The 17,408-nt window shown below is 38.6% G+C and overlaps 1 protein-coding gene across 1 annotated transcript in view; it reads right to left on the bottom strand.

The window, feature by feature from the left end:
• The window catches only part of cdk4 (cyclin dependent kinase 4), a 50,593-nt gene extending 33,297 nt beyond the window's left edge, over positions 1-17,296 (bottom strand). The window contains exon 1 of the mRNA XM_057846640.1: positions 17,012-17,296. The gene's annotated coding sequence lies outside the window, so the exon portion shown is untranslated. The remainder of the gene's footprint in view (positions 1-17,011) is intronic.
• Positions 17,297-17,408: the final 112 nt, after the last annotated feature.

Here is a 17,408-nt window from a genome sequence, read left to right as displayed (position 1 = left end):
TTAAATCGTTTTCTAATTGTATTTAATGTTACAGACAAAATGTCTTACATTCATCCAGAGTCTTTAGTTTTGGCTTAAAGTAGGGCTATCAAATTTATCGCGTAAACGGCGGTAATTAATTTTTCTTAAATTAATCACGTTAAAATATTTAATGCAATTAACGCATGCGCTGCACGACCCACTCACGCCTTGCTGCGTTCTATCTATAATGGCGCCGTTTTACCTATATATAGAGCTAACAGACAGCGTAAAATGAGTAGAGAGAATTCTGACAGTCTTTGGAGCCTCTTTTTAATTGGCTACAGCCTTAAAATCCCTCTTTCAACAATTAGAACTATCGTGAGAAGCAATTTGGGGAAGAACAGCAGTTGCTGATCTTTTCCTTAACACCCTATGTTACTTCCCAACGCAGAGAAGATATATCAATTGGTGCCACTACGCACAGTAATGGTTGCACTTCCAATCATGCATTTGGGCAGAACAGTTAAATGGCTACAGTATCATTTACTGAAAGCTCAACAAATACACTAGATGGCAATATTTAGTCACAATATACAAAGTCACATTTATCCTTTAAGAATTACAAGTCTTTCTATTCGTGGATCCCTCTCACGGAAAGAGTGTTAATAATGTAAATGCCATCTTGAGGATTTATTGTCATAATAAACAAATACAGTACTTATGTACTGTATGTTGAATGTATATATTCGTCCGAGTTTTATTCATTTTTTTCTTAATGCATTGCCAAAATGTATATGATCGGGAAAAATTATCGGGAATGATTGGAATTGAATCGGGAGCAAAAAAAAAAAAAAAAAAAAAAAAAGCAATCGGATCGGGAAATATCGGGATCGGCAGATACTCAAACTAAAACGATCGGGATCGGATCGGGAGCAAAAAAACATGATCGGAACAACCCTAGTTATATATATGTGTTGTAATTAGGAGTGGGAACCTCTTGTTACCTCACGATACGATACGGTTTGCGATACAAAGCTCACAATAACGATGATCTGACGATATGGCGATTCAACGATTATCGATACACTGGTCAGGAAATCATTCTAGGATATTCTAAAAACAACTAATAAACAGAAGCTTCACACACACACAAGCTTCTGCTGTGAGTTGGAATGAGTTTATCACTAGTAGACGTCCAATCCATTTGAACTGTGAGGGATGCAGCGATGTTCATTCACTGCCATCCCTCCCACTTCAAATGGATTGAACATCTATGGCCGTCAGTAGCAGCCAATGCCAGGCAATGAGGTAATTTTGGGCCATTTAAGTTCATTTCTTCCTGTTGATTTTGGGGTATTTTATGGGTCACTTCCTTTTCATTTTGTGTTACAGACCTGGGAATCACCCAAATGAATAGGCAGTGACTCAAACTCTCCTGATCTGGAAATGCCCTAAAATGAACATCAAGTGACCTATAAATGCCCTGAAAATCTAACAGAATGACTGTGAATGCTGTGGTTTCGAATGGACGAACGTTCCCAGTCTAAATGGATTGGGTGTCAAGCGCAGTCAAGGCAGCCTTAGAGTTAACTGAGACACTATTATCGTGGAAGATTTTGGTAGCAACTTTTTTTTTTTTTTTTTTGGACATTGACAGATTTTTAACCCTTTATAGCCAAATATATCAATTGATACACATAAAATTTCATGATTTTGAGACTAATTCGGAATTTTGACAATTCTTTTTGGAAAAGAAAAATGATGGATGCAAGTCAGGTTCCATGAGAAAAAGAAACAGGATTTAGCAAGGGTTATAGATATTAGAGCGCTTATTACACATATTCATTTTGACTTTTCTTTTTACAAATTTGAAAAAAAGGTTTCATTAACACCTTATTTTTCAAATTTTGTGATTCTCTGACAATTGCTTCATATTGCAGGCATTAAAGGGTTAAAATGATATCTCGATTCTTGCAGGAGCATATCGATAACCTTTTGGGATACAAAGTATTACGATAAATCACCATTTCGATATTTTGTCACACCCTTAGTTGTAATGTCAAGAATTTAGACAAGTTTAACTTGAAAGTGATCCTCTAACTTAAATACATGTGGCTCTAATAAACCACAATTGTTCTCTCGTACTAAAATATATTGTTAGAAACACATAAAATGTTAAATCAATGGCAATATTTTATCATATTTAGTACATATTTTGACCGTTAGTTGATGCCATGGTTTGCGGGCTCGCAGTGATGACGTCATTGGCATCTTTCGAAATGTGTAGCGCGTTCAACAATTGTTTATTGCTGCCTAAACTCGCGAAGTAAAATGCCACGATGTGCTGCTTTTGGATGCAATTTCCAATCAAATGGAAACAAGGGGAGTGAAGTGAGTAGTCAAGGTGGAATTATTATTTTTAGTGAATAAATGTGCATAAGTGGAAGCTTCTCCCCCTTTTTGGTCCCTGTATGCACGTATCCTACCCACCACCACGCGTTACAACTGGCGCCCGAACATTTTTCCTGGATCCTCAGTCAAGTAAGGTCCCACCGCGTCTGCAATATTGGTTTCGGATCTGTCCATTGTTTTGATTCGTCGGTCCCACCGCGGCTTTTCGGATCAGTCTATTTTGTGGAATCGACGGCCTGATCGCGGCTGGAACATTGCCATGGGATCGGTCTAATTCCTGGATCTTCGAGTGAGTAAAAAACGCGGATTTGGATTACTATTGCGATCTTTTTTGTTGACTATTCTTCGTGGGAGTTTTCCCCAAATCATACTAAATAATTAAAGCACTATGGCACGCTACAGTGACGACAGTGACTCTGACGTGGACCTTACAACAATGTTGGAGTTCGTCAGGGAACACGGGTTTGCGTACTGCTGAGCTCCCCAGTGAAGAGTGGTCAAGGTGGAAATATTTTTTGTGAATAAATGTGCATAAGTGGACGCTTCTCCCCTTTTTGGTACTTATATACATGTATCCTACCTACCACGCGTTACAATGTACAAGACATGGATTACACAAGGTGTGCTCTTTGGCCTGTACTGTATGTAAACTAAGCACACGGCAGCTCTGGATGCTAACAATCTACATAATTATATTGGGATAAGTTTGAAAACGCAATATGCTTACCTTGAATATCTGCTAATAAAACCGGAGTTCCCATCACTCTCGCTCCCAACCCGAGTTCCCAATAGCACTCTGTCGCTCTGTTGCCATTGAGACAGCGAGTGCATCACCAGTTTTGCCCAACTTTTGTCTTATCAGGTATTTGCTGCACGCATTTTTCCCTGAAGCTCGTCTTGTGAACGACCGACAGTGCTGTCCTGCTGTTCACTTTTCAGATCTGGTTCAAATAGGAAGGGTAGAACTGACGACATGTTGGGAAAGCTAACTATTGACACGCTGGAATTTCGGCATCGGGACCAGTAACGTCACGCACTGCGACGTAACAAGACTCGCGACCTATCACTTAAAATAATTTTACAAACTTTATTAATACAAAAACATTAAGAGGGGTTTTAATATCAAATTATTATAACTCATACTAACATTTATCTTATAAGAATTACTTGTCTTAAAAATAGAGGATACCTTGAAGAAGGTCCTAAACGATTAATTGGTTATCAAAATGGTTGTTGATTAATTTGCTAATCAATTAGTTGTCTATTAATCTATTAATTGTTGCACCTCTAGAAAATATAGTAGAAACTAAATATGAATCAATCAATGATGATTCAATTTCATGAGTCAAGTCATTGAGAGTTTTGTGGTTCATTCAAATGACTTAAGTGAAGGGGGGGTTCACTTCCACTTGGTGACAATGTGAATTTGCGTGCGAACAGTTGCTGATGCACCCTGCGACTTATCATTGACTAGTCAGGGTGTGGTATTTTCTGCTCTAGCACCCCACAACCCACACCTTTACTCACGAACGGACCACCACAGAAAAAAAAACATTTTTCAATAAAGGCATCGCCAGGAGTCATGTAAATTAAATTCAAGCCAAAATTTACAACCAAAGGTCCACAGTTACAATTAATTATCATATAATTGTAGAAGTGGAAACTGTAATGGGTTTCCAATTTCCATGTCTTTTTACTGTAACTAACCATTTTTAGGTCATCATAAGCTTAGGTGTATAGTTGTGAACAAGAGGAAGTGATGTTTCATGATGAATGACGAATATTTTATGTTGAGAAAGATGAGTCATTGTCTGAAGCTAGGCCTGTCATCATTTATTAACTCTTGAGATTTCCTTATTAAACTAAAAATGGTGGTTATCTACTGCAGTGTCTACCAACATTCGACCCAAAGCACCCATGATATATTTGCTAAATATCACAATGCAACATCAGGCAAACCTGGACGGAAAGTATGAATTGTGTAATAATGACAGTATTTTTTCAATTTACTCATGAATGCACTTTTTTTTAATGGAATCTCGGCCTGTTAAACTGAGCTGATATACTTGCAGGATGCCGTGTCTTGTTCTGTTGTATGAATTGCAACAGTTGGACACACAGATTGATCATACCTTCTGCCATGTAATGAAAGCAGATTTAATTGTTCTGCTTGTCACTCTGAGGTGCTGGCATAGCTATCTTAACAAAGATATATTTGTAATTCGGTGGCACAGTGGTTAGCAAGTAGGAGTGGGGAACCTCTTGGTACCTCACGATACGATACGCGATACAAAGCTCACGATAACGATGATCTGACGATATGGCGATACAACGATTATCGATACATTGGTCAGGAAATCATTCTAGGATATTCTACAAACAACTAATAAACAGAAAAACAAGCTTCTGCTGTGAATTGGAATGAGTTTATCACTAGTAGACGTCCAATCCATTTGAACTGGGAGGGTGGCAGCGAATGAACTCCCACTTCAAACGGATTGAACGTCTATGGCCGGTAGTGGCCGCCAACGCCAGGCAATGAGGTAAGAGGCATGTATAGGTTCAGATGTATCTAAGATACAATGCACAAAGCTCAAAACCCATTTTAAAGCAATAGAACTGGCCACTGGAGGTCAGTAGCGCATTTGGTAAGAACTCATCTCGGGCCAAGAAAGAAAGTGAAAAAAAAATAGTCAGGAAACGGAAGTTGGAGGGTTCTTGTGAAGACGCGTGAGAATTTGAGAAAAATGTGGAGAACAAATGGAAAAAAAAGGCAAACGACACTGGAGGAGTGTTTTCAAAAGAAAACCATTGTCAAAGAAGGATAAAAAAAAATCTATCTTGATGAGACAGACGGTGACGTCCACAACAGCGTCAGGTTCCACACGGCTTCTGCAGAGCTCACATTGCATTACTCGTTAGCCCGAGGTTGAAACCAACGATGAAGATAATGAAAAAATTGAGACCGATCTTGATCCGGACTCATCAGATTACTGGCAGCCACCTCATTCAACCGGGAGCAGCCGAGAGCCTTCCCCGTTGTTATGTGCGCAAATACTTCAACAGTTCAATAGTTTAGTTATGTGTAAATAAATTGTTACTTTGCGATCAAAAGCTCCATTTGTCTTGTTGTTTGTTATTTTGTACAACGAAAACATTACATTATATTATATAACCGTTCAGACTACTTTCGTCCATTGAGACCATTCAAGTATTACGCATGCGCTTTAATTCGCAGTCCGACACGCGCCGGTGCGCAGAAGCATCAAAACAAATGACAAGTCATCCGTCATTCCAGGGATATCATATTTTGCTTTTCAAAAGGAGGAGACAAATAACAGACATAAATAATCCCCGTTTAGGCTTATATTCACAGTTTATATGGATCGATAGCATGCACGCACTGTCCGTGCATGTCACACACACATACGGGCAGTTTTCCCCGACTCTCCAAGACGGGCTGCAGCCAGACCCCACTCCCGACTCTCGGCCGTGTAGGAAATGTTGAAATATAGCTCACATAGAGCAGAGAGAAAACCGATCATTCTCATGCTTATCCTCAACCCATTTTAATTTTTTTATGACTGTTGTCAAGCCCGGCCCTTCCCAAAAAGCCGTGTTCACTGCAAGCTAGGCGCTAATAATGCACAGCTGAAATCGGACTTGGGACACTGGACGGTACAGACCGCCGCGACAGTCTGGAAAAATGTGGCCCAGATCGGATTTGAACCACATACAAAAATGACCCAGATCGGATTTGAAATGGTCCACTTCTATGCGACTTGTCCCGTTCAGACCGTCAAGTTAATGCCTGACTCGAGTCGGAAAAACACGAAAAAATTGGATTCCTGCATTAAGACCTGTAGAATGAACGTAGCCTTAGACAATGCTCTCCAAAGCTTCCTAACGTTTCTGTGTTTGCTACACTTGAATGCTAGTTCGGGCATTTTTCCGGGTAAGGCCAACGACGTCATGCATCAAGAGAGACAATAGCTAATTAATATGCTCACTCGCCATCCTGTGGTCTGGGGTGTGAATTGCAACCTGTCAAAATGACGGATGGACTTCAGTTTTTTCCGTCACCGTTTTAAAAAACCGGTCAACGACGGAAAATATTCGGTTAACGCGACCCCTGCTCCAAATTCTCTATATGTGTAATTATTCATGTGAAAGGTTGTTTGTAAGGCTGCAGCAACTAATCGATTAATAAATTAGTTGCCAACGAATTTAATCATCGTTTTTTGCCGATAGCTATGAGCTGTCCCGTTTAGGTCTTTGTTTCTGGTAACGTTAGGCTGGGCGTGGCCCACGTCAGTGATTAGAAAAAGGGAGAGAGAATTCACTTCTAGTCTGCTACACTCAGGTTGGGTTGCTGAATCGACTTTACGAAGTGTCGGGAGTTAGATTGTCTTTTGTGTTGTTAGATCCAGTGTGCCTCCGTCAGAGGTGAGTAAATGAAGCCAATTGTATTGTTTGTATTCTTTGTTGAAAATGCGCTACTACTTAGCACAGAACGCTAAGCTAGTTAGCGAATATGCTAATCAGTGTCTCAAGTGTCTGTTTGTATTGTGTTTTGGAGAAGCATATTAGCACTTGAGTTATTGTTAGATAGTAATGCGTCTCATTTTTTTTATTTTTTATTTTTTTTATAAAGAAACAACACACATAAACCCATTCATATGACAGCTTAAAGTCAGCTAACCGCTATCAAAAGCTCCCATTCAAACCGTAAATTTTCATACAAGATAGAGTGCTTTGAAATTGGATTTGGATTTTATTTATGAATAACTGTTTGATAACGAAAACTGAGTAATACAGTCTGCTCCTTATTCAATTTTGTTGTTTAGTTTAAAGAAATTAAATGAGTCATTGACGCTATTGATATCAGCTCTTTGCCCACAATATAAAAAAAATGTCAATTAGCAGCACTTATTATACATTTGACATTTAAGTGAGGAAGCTGTAATAAAATATCATTTTTGAAGGAAATAGTAATCCATTTTGTCTTCATTGTTACTTACGACATACCTAAAACAACCTCAGGTTAAATTGTGAAGGTAAATGAAATAAATGACATTTATCCGATTAATCCATTAATCGTTTAATTAATCATCAAATTAATCGATTACAAAAATAATTGTTAGTTGATACCTAATTTGTCTGTGTGTGCCCTGTGACTGGTAACAACCACTTTAGGGTGTACCCCGCATTCTGCCCATGGTTAGATGGGATAAGCTCCAGCACCCCCACGACCCTCATTAAGATAAGTGGTACAGAAGACTGAATGAATTAATATTTGTAATTCATAAATAATCACTTTTGGACAATTGGAAAATCTCCATCAACGTCTCTAATGATTTCTTATGACCACCCTTGTGCCACAGCACCCGGTTGGAATTACTTCCATTTGCCAAAATATTCAAATTAACGAAAGAGGATAATTAAATGCTGTATATACGTATATAAATAATGGCCACTGCTGACTGAAGGCCAGGAGTGCACTCTATTGCTTGTCTTTCAACAATTCCCCACATTCTACAGAGTTACTATTAAACAATTAGTCATCATGCAATGTCGTCAAAAAATTAAAATTCTGTAGGAATTTCCAGATTTTCAACTGAAGGTTATCGAAATTTGGATTAATTTTCAAACTAAAAGCGATATATTCCAACGCCAACGGGTGCACATCTTGAGGACGTCCATGGTGTTCTGTTTAACTGATTAAACTAATCTTCACATTAACCTGATGACAAGGGCGTAGGTTTGATCTCAACATCGGTAGGGACGATCCACCTAAAAGATTGTATGTTTGTTCTTGTCACTTCGTTGATCGTTCATGGACAAAATTCTAACAATCTGTGCAGCCTGTGTTAACATGCAGTGTAGATTGATACGCCGGCCACTTCAGTGTCCAAAATGAGGCAGAATTACAAATATTACACTTGCCAAATTCAGAAGGGCTGACATTGATTTTGTTGTTACAAGGAAATACTATAATGTAATTTTCATCTAGTTAGGTTATAGTTATGGTATTATGAGCTCATCGTATATGTATATATAAACACAAATAGTTTGTCATTCTTTTTTACTGCAGATATTGATGGCAATAAAAATTTTGGACAACATGATTCTATTTCTTGTTTTATGTAAAACAATTGGTGCATGTGAAAGACAGGTCAATAAATCACAATTTATAACATTATTAGAAAAATATTGACGAAGGAAAGAGAAATAGTCTTTTTTAAGGGATTTTGATGAGTAATGCATACCTGTCAACCCGAGCCCAATGGCAATCTTACAAATAGTGACGTATGCCCTAACAAATTGGTGACTGATCTTACGACGTTTTATTTAATTTCAATTTTATTTGTATAGCCCTGGATCACAACAACGTTGTCTCAAAGGGCTTTGCAGAGGCAATATGATACACAGTGCAATATGAAACAAAAACTCAATTTTTAAAATAATATGAATTTATTGGTAATATTGTCACATATAACCTAGTGCAATCAAAGAACAATATCTTCAGCTACATCATGATTACTAAGACTTAACAGTGACTTTTTTTTTTTATAATGGTATGTAGCACTTTTGGCAATTTCTATCATGTCTTTTGATGGCTGCACTTCATGGCACTTCAGCTCGCGACTTGAAGGCAGTTCGTTAGTGTGTCTAATTATACATTAAAAAAGGTCAGTTGATAAAATTAACTGCAATCTTTGAGTCAGGGAACATTTCTTTTGCCAATTCTGAGAAGTGATCAGCAATAGTTGCAGGCAAATTGTGTCCGGCAACAAATTGGCAGAATAAAATCTCCGCTTTCGTCACAGCATAGCTTTTCATTCTGCAGACTGTTGTTAATCTTACTTTAAAAAAGTAATTAATTACAGTTACAAATTCTCCCCAAAAGTAATTGAGTTAGTAACTCAGTTATCTGAATGTAAGAGTAATTAGTTACTTGGCAAAGTAACTAGTGTCACCTTTCAAGTTTTTTTTTTTACTTTCTTTAATTAAAAAAAAAAAACATAGTAAACTCTGCTATGTTTGGAAGCCAGTTAATGTTGTGAATCAACCGTTAAGTTGTTAAAATTGCTCGGGTTTTTGCATTCATTTCCTTCTGTCTACTTTCGACATGTGAAAGTTTTAAAACCGTTTCATCATTTGAAGATGGGATTTTTGGATTCAGGATTTTGCCGATTTAGGAGTATTTTAGATAAAAAGTTACGAAGGTTCGCTAGGAAGGTTCACTACAACAGAGCATTTCTGAGAAGTCTACTGCTTTAAGATGGCGGCTGCTTGATAACGCCGCTGAGTGTCATTTCGCATCTAGTTCTATATGCATTTGATATCTAGCGTTGTATCATGTGGGCGTAGATTGTAGGCTGTCTGCTACAGTCAGGAAATATTGGAGCCACCTAGCCTACCATCACGTTTGCAACAGCGTCACAACACTCTTCCCTCACAGTGTCTGACTTTTCTCGCGTCATTCAACCAACGTAGTAACGCATAGTAACGCACACCGTTTCGGTGCATGGTCTCGTTGCCGAAACGGTGACAAAATCCGAAAGGAGAAAAAAAACGTAATGCACGAGAAACGTACAGATTTTGAACGGATGGGGTACACATTTAAAAATCAGTGGTCACTTGTACAAATTACGCCGAAACCGTACAACTTGACAGGTATGGTAATGCTACTCCAGCGCCACTGTTGTTTTGGTTAGAAAAAGTGTAAAATAAAAGTCGCGAGCAGAAATGCGGAAGTACAGCGGAAGTACCTCGATAACTTGTTTATAAGTAGATACTATAATTTTCCTGTATGTGCAAAGTGAATGTTCCACTGTACACAATGTAACTTTGTATTGTGTAAGAACCAGATATGAAAGTGGGTCAGAACGGTCAGGAACGCAGTTCCGGAATAAGATTCAGGGCCAGAACGCAGTTCCGGTATAAGATTTAGGGCCGGAATGCTGTTCCGGTACACGGTGCTTTGACTCCGAAAATATGACAGCAATTGTCAAAACGCTATGTAAAAAAAAAATTTTTTTTAATAAAATAAAATGCTAAGCTGCCACAAATGCATTTCAGATCCAAGAAGAAAACAATCTACCAACATCAGATTTACATACAAAGTGTTAACAACAAGCATAATAAAGTGCTTGAGTAGCGTAATCCGTTTCCACCAATATTTATGATTGATTTTATTCCACGGACGGTATGGAGGTTTCCCCAGCTGCAGCAGTTATCAGAGTCTGACGATGATGAGTCACGTCAATGTGCAAATGCACGCAGCAAAGCAAAACGCCTGGACTCATTTATCAGTTCAATTGGCTGACATACTGACATGTGATTAGCAGAGATGGTTCGCTCTGATTGGTTCAAATGTGCATGTTTTCTGGAACAGCAAAAAAAAAAAAAAAAAAAAAAAAAAAAAAAAAAAAAAAAAAAAAAAAAAAGCTTGTTGAATTGATGCGACAAAAAAAGGGCAATGCAACATAAAATGGATCAAATCTTTAAGAGCATCGAAAGTTAAGGAGGCTTATTTATCATATTTAGTTTTATTTACTCTGATGGGGAGGTTAAGAACATCTTAGCTGTCAATGTGCACTTTGGACTTATATTTGTTAATTTAGGTTAGGCTACTTAGCCATTTCCTTATGATTTAAAAAAAGTCAATGTTTGCGCGATCGTCAAAATATATTTCAATTCACTCTGCATAATATAAGTCATTTGTACTTATTTTTCTGAATGTATGTTACTTATATCTTTATTATTAAAAAAAAAAGGAAATGTTTACATTAACTTCCATTTTAATACATATGCTATGTTCTTAAGAAGTTAAAATTGAGATTTGGCATTTAGTATGTGAGGAAATGAGGGGAAAATTAGGAGATGGAGGTTGGGGTTATTGCTGGTTTATTAACTTTTATTGAAAAAAATACAATGTTGAATGAAAATCAGTTTTTGTATGTGTTATAGAAATAACTGTGCTAAAACAGTTTTCTTTGCATTTCAGTGGTTTAAGAGGTCTGACTCTTAAACATCACTCGAAATTAATATCTCAAGACCCCCAATTTACCGCAAAATGGACCAGAATTTTTTTGTGCTCTGTTCGTGCTAGTTGTTAGCACACCCCTCTGTTATTGAGAGAGTTGGTACGCTCCATTAGCAGCGGGAGCTAAGCTACGAAAAAGCTACGAATGACGTCCCCACTCGAAATTAATATCTCAATAAAAGCATAATACTGTAGCTACAAAACCGTTGCAGCACAAACGATTAACATCATTTTTATATAAATTTGCGTCTGATGGGGCGGGGGGGTGCAACTTTACGGAGGCCCGTAGAGATAGTCACAAAGCACATATAGCAAAGTGTCGTCTTATTTATTATTTATTTTTAACTTCTGGGTCATTGTCTTTGCAATTGTCTTGCGAGCCTTTTGCGGTCGTGCTGCGAGCCATTTGCTGTCGTGTTGTGGCAATTGGCGTTCGTGCTTTTGCCAATTTGCAATCCGCTTTAGGAATTGGGGATTGTGTTGTGGCAATTTGCATTCGTGCAGCGAGCCATTTGCTGTCGTGTTGTGGCAATTGGGGTTCGTGCTTTTGCCAATTTGTGATCGTGCTTTAGGAATTGGGGATCCTGTTGTGGCAGTTTGCATTCGTGCTTTTTTTCTTTTGCAAAGCGTTTGCAATTGGGGTTCGTGCTTTTTCTATTTGTAAAGTGTTTGGACTTTGCATTTCGCTTGACACCTCTCGGCCACCGTACTTTCACCCCTGGTAAGAACTTAGTTAAGTTACTGTTGTTCAATGTCACGATGACAGGTGTTGGACATCTAGTGTACTGGAAGTACTTGCAGAAGTACTGGAAGTGCAGAAAGATTTATCTTTCTGAGGTTGTACTTCCAGTAAAAAGATGGAGAACACGAGTCTTTGTTAATAATCATACTTTGCAGGTTTTCATAAATGTGGGATGAAAACATAGGAGGAACCTCAAGCTCCAGATCAAGGGCATAGGTTTGCATAGGGACGGTAGGGACGTAACACTACCAACTTTTCAGGATACTCAAATTGTCCCCACTAACTTTTAAGCAACCTTATTTGCATTTTTCAGTTTCAGTTCAGTTGTATAGGTAATTTAGATTGCCTTCCCATATGTTGTAAGGATACAATTGACAGGATACACTATTAAGTGAATTATTTTCAGACTTATATTTCCCCATTTTTCACTTGCTGAATGTGCTAGTCCATTTTTCCCCCTCAAACTCACGTTTGATTGGCTGATGACTTGACCCCCCCCACACAAAACACGCACTGACCCGACGGAAATACAACATGTCGCCAACATGCCGCCTCAACCACCCCCTTCAAAGAGGAGGGCTATTAGAAGTTTTTTTTTCCCCCAGCCAGCAGCAGCCAATGTAAGTCATGTAAAAAGACATCAATGTTATGAATGTGGGGAACACACCACTAATTTTGCAACTGAAATTTTGCTACAACCTGCATCAAAGTTTGCATAACATTAAACTGTGTGAATTTGCTAACCTGCAAAACTTGAGCTGCTTAGAGAGAAGTGTCCTCCACTTTTGTATTTTTTGCTGTAACGTTAATTAAACTGTGAGACATGTAGTGAACCGTGGTTTACCCCCTTCTACTCAATTTTCATTTTTGCTTTGTTTATGTGGTCTTAAAGAAACACTTGGTAACTTTTCAGTTTTGGTCGGTTTTAGCGACGCTGGTGGACAAAAGCGGTAGTTTTTTTTAAGTTTCCCATGAGGACCAGCGCATGAGCGCATAGTGTCTTCCTATGAGGGTCGTAAGAGAAAATAATTGAGAAGCACTGGTATAACTAAATACAGATTTATTTTTGGAATGATCAGTTAGCCTATCAATTAATTAAGTTCATATTCGTAAGCAGTGTTGTTAATAACGGCGTTAGAATATAACGGCGTTACTAACGGCGTTATTTTTTTTCAGTAATGAGTAATCTAATTAATTACTTTTTTCATCTTGGCAACGCCGTTACCGTTACTGAGGCGGGAAAGTCGTGCGTTAATATGCGTTACTAAGTTGGTTGAATAAAAAAAAAACTCTGAGAGAAACGGACTCACGGAGACGAAAGAGCAGAGCAGGAGTGGGGAAGACGCCGTTGCAACCGCGATGCTAGGTGGCTCCAATAATACCTGACTGTAGCTATAGCCGACAAACTACGCCCACATGACACGGTAGATATCATATTATAGAACTAGATGCAAATGACAGACACAGCTGCATTGGCAACATGTTTTAAGGACTACATGCGTTAGTAAACAGCCGCCATCTTAAAGCAGTAGACCTCTCAGGAAGGCTCTGATGTAGAGATCCTTCCTAGCGACTTCCTAGCGAACCTAAGTAACTTTTTATTTTTTTATTTTAATGCTCCTAAATCGGCAAAATCCCAACTTAAAACTATCTTTAAATGATGAAACAGTTTTAAAACTTAAACATGTTTAAAGTAGACAGACGGGAACTAATGCAATACCGGGAGCAATTTTAACAACTTTAACGGTTGATTCACAACTTTAAACGACTTCAACACATAGCAAAGGTTACTATCTAGTTATCGCAATACCCTTGTGTCTAGTTAAGTGAAGGGTAAAGAATTGGGCTAGGGCCAATCGTCCCCCAAACCCTTTAAACTTCACATTGTGTGACCTGTTTTTTTTTGGAGAAAAAAAAAAAGAAAAGAAAATTATCAATAGTTACTTTGCCAAGTAACTAATTACTCTTACATTCAGGTAACTGAGTTACTAACGCAATTACTTTTTGGGAGAAGTCATTTGTAACTGTAATTAATTACTTTTTTTAAAGTAAAATTAACAACACTGTTCGTAAGAAATGTAGCCCTAATTCCTGTTTACCCAATCTGGTCTTATTCATATCCCGTCATCTGCAAAAAGTGTGCATGCATGTTATGCTGTTATATCAGGGGTCCCCAAACTACGGCCCGCGGGCCGGAAACGGCCCGCAGCCACATTTGGTCCGGCCACCTGAACAACAACAAAAAAAAAATTGTAAAAAAAAAAAAAAAAAAAAAAAAAAAAAATTTTTTTTTTTTTTTTTTTTTTTTCAATAGAGTTATTTATGTCCTGGCTTTTTTCTGTGAAGAACTGAGCAATGGTTATTTGGTTATTATCCATTTAATTAATACAGTATTATTATATTATATTATATTACATGATATATTATATTATATTATATTATATTCAGGGGTGCACATAAGTGGTCCGCACATGCGTACTGGACGTAGACAAACGCGCTGGCCCTCAACGGCTTCCATACGCTTTTGCGCACCGATGGCTGACCACTCTATTTGCGGCGGACACGAGAAAATAACTTCTCAAAATGTCGATGAGGCAGGCCACACTGAGTAATTACTTCCGTGTTCCCCCACCCCCGTCAAAAGACAGACAGACGACAGAGACTTCACCGGAGCTACCGAAAAAAAGGACTTTTGCTGAAAAGTGGCTACAGGAGGTACCATGGCTAGAAGCGAATGATGCTCGCACGGAAATGCGGTACAAAATGTGCCGTGAGAATCCCAATGTCGCCGATTAGAGCAACGCATTTTATGTAGGGTCAAAGAATTTCAGCCATCCAAACTTTGAAAAGCACGAAAAAAACAGAGAGCATGTGGCAATTAAGCAAACTATCAATGTCAAACAGGACCCCACTCGCCCTATGGACATGTGGTGGAATAGGGCGGAATAAAGGTAATGAACAGCGACATGCACTGACAAACGTGTTTTTGCTCGCATTTTACAAAGCTAAACATGCACGTTCAATGAAGTCTTATGAGGAGGACATCCCACTTTTAAAAAGGCTTGGAGTTAATGTGGGAGCCGCATAATGCCCTTTATTTTGAATTGGTGCTTTTAGGTTTATTTCTTTACATTTCACTTCAAAGTAATGGCAATTTTGTTGTGCCAGTTGATGTTAATCAAGCATTAACTGTTAATATAATTAATCAAAGTTAATTGGCTCTAAGTAAAGCTTGTCATAAATTTATCGCATCAGGTGGGTCGGCACTCAAGCTCAATGAGGACCAAGTCACATCTCCAGGTCCTCCTCTGAGAACCTGGGCAAAAAAATTATGTGCACTCCTGATTATATTGTATTATATTATATTATATTATATTAAGGGCTGTCAAAGTTATCGCGTTAACGAGCGGTAATTAATTTTTTTCTTTAATCACGTTAAAATATTTGACGCAATTAACGCATATGCCCCGCTCAAACAGATTAAAATGACAGCAGTGTCATGTCCACTTGTTACTTGTGTTTTTTGTCTCCCTCTGCTGGCGCTTGGGTGCGATTGATTTTATGCACCATGAGCATTGTGTAATTCTTGACATCAACAATGGTGAGCTACTAGTTAATTTTTTTGATTGAAAATTTTACCAATTTTATTAAAACGAAAACATTAAGAGGGGTTTTAACATAAAATTTCTATAATTTGTACTAAAATCTATCTTTTAAGAACTACAAGTCTTTCTATCCAGGGATTGCTTTGACAGAATATTAATGTTAATGCCATCTTGTTGATTTATTGTTATAATAAACAAATACAGTACTTATGTACAGTATGTTGAATGTATATATCCGTCTTGTGTCTTATCTTTCCATTCCAACAATAATTTACAGAAAAATAAGGCATATTTTAGAGATGTTTGAATTGCGATTAATTACGATTAATTTTTAAGCTGTGATTAACTCGCTTAAAATTTTTAATCGTTTGACAGCCCTAATTATATTATATTATATTATACTATATTATATTATATCATTTTTATTTTATTTACTTTGGTTCCGTGAAGAATCCAGAAAGGGTTATTTGATTGTGGCTTTCTGAAAAACAATACATTTTTACATTTAGGCACTCCTGCAATCGTCACACTTTTTCTGTTACAAACTGACCCCGGCCCCTCATCAGAGAAGAGAAGGGTTATGTGGCCCTCACAGGAAAAAGTTTGGGGACCCCTGTGTTATATCGTCCCTACCAATGTTGAGCCCAAACCTACACCCTTGCTCCAGATAAACCGGAGCCCAAAACCATGGTACTCAGAACATGAGTTTGCCTCGTGATTTTAGTCAGCCAGCCTCTCCTATTAAAATTGTTCAATGGCCCCATCAGGGAAACAGCTGGAGACAACAACGATGTCTCCATATTTTGAAGTCTTTCACCAGGTCATTCGCCTCACTCACTCATCGTGGACTGTGGGACTAGTCTTAAGTTCAAATCCATTTGGGGGGCTGTATCTCAGCAAAATCGTGTTACTGATCCAAGCCATCCAGACACACGAGGCTGGTGGGCGGAAGCAGTGAGAATCAGGCCAAGTCGGACGGGAAGTGCAACACGTTGTGCTGATCCCACTTTTGTTGAATAAAAGTTTAAACTAAGGCTTCAATGAATAAGGGTCAGCCACGAGTTTGCATCACCACTTCCACCTTTTCGAATGGAGTGCACGCCAACGAGCAAAAGTGACCTGTAAAAACTTGCACATGGCCACATATTACGTAAACGCCTCGCGTCCGGTGGCCAAGCAGTCGCCCCGAGGGATCAAAAGAAAGATATGTCATAATACGTCTGCTTCAAAGTATCTTACCTTCGTCCCTCTCCAGAACCGGCTCCTCCGTTTTTCTTCGGATCTTACGAGGCGCACATGCTTTTCGATGCGGTGCCACGTATAAGTTCACCCCGAGAGACACTGGGCTCCGAGGCGACCAGAACTAGTTGTGCAGCCTTCGCACGGATGTCGATTGAGAAAAGAAAATCAATCGATGCGAGTTCGACCTCCACCCACCCTTTCTTATCCCTCTCAGTCTGCACTCTTTTCGGGGGGTTTTCGCTTCCTGTTGCTTCATGAACGCTTGCTGGGGGCGGTGCTACATATTATCGGCACTCGGCATGCATCACAACCACGATGATGAGAACTCAGTGATCCCTCGATTTTCGCGTTTCATGGTGACCAGAACCATTGGCAGAGTTTGACTTTTGGGGCA

Source organism: Corythoichthys intestinalis, chromosome 9, assembly GCF_030265065.1.
Source record: "Corythoichthys intestinalis isolate RoL2023-P3 chromosome 9, ASM3026506v1, whole genome shotgun sequence".
NCBI lineage: Eukaryota > Metazoa > Chordata > Actinopteri > Syngnathiformes > Syngnathidae > Corythoichthys > Corythoichthys intestinalis.
This window is presented reverse-complemented; position numbering and strand designations above follow the sequence as displayed.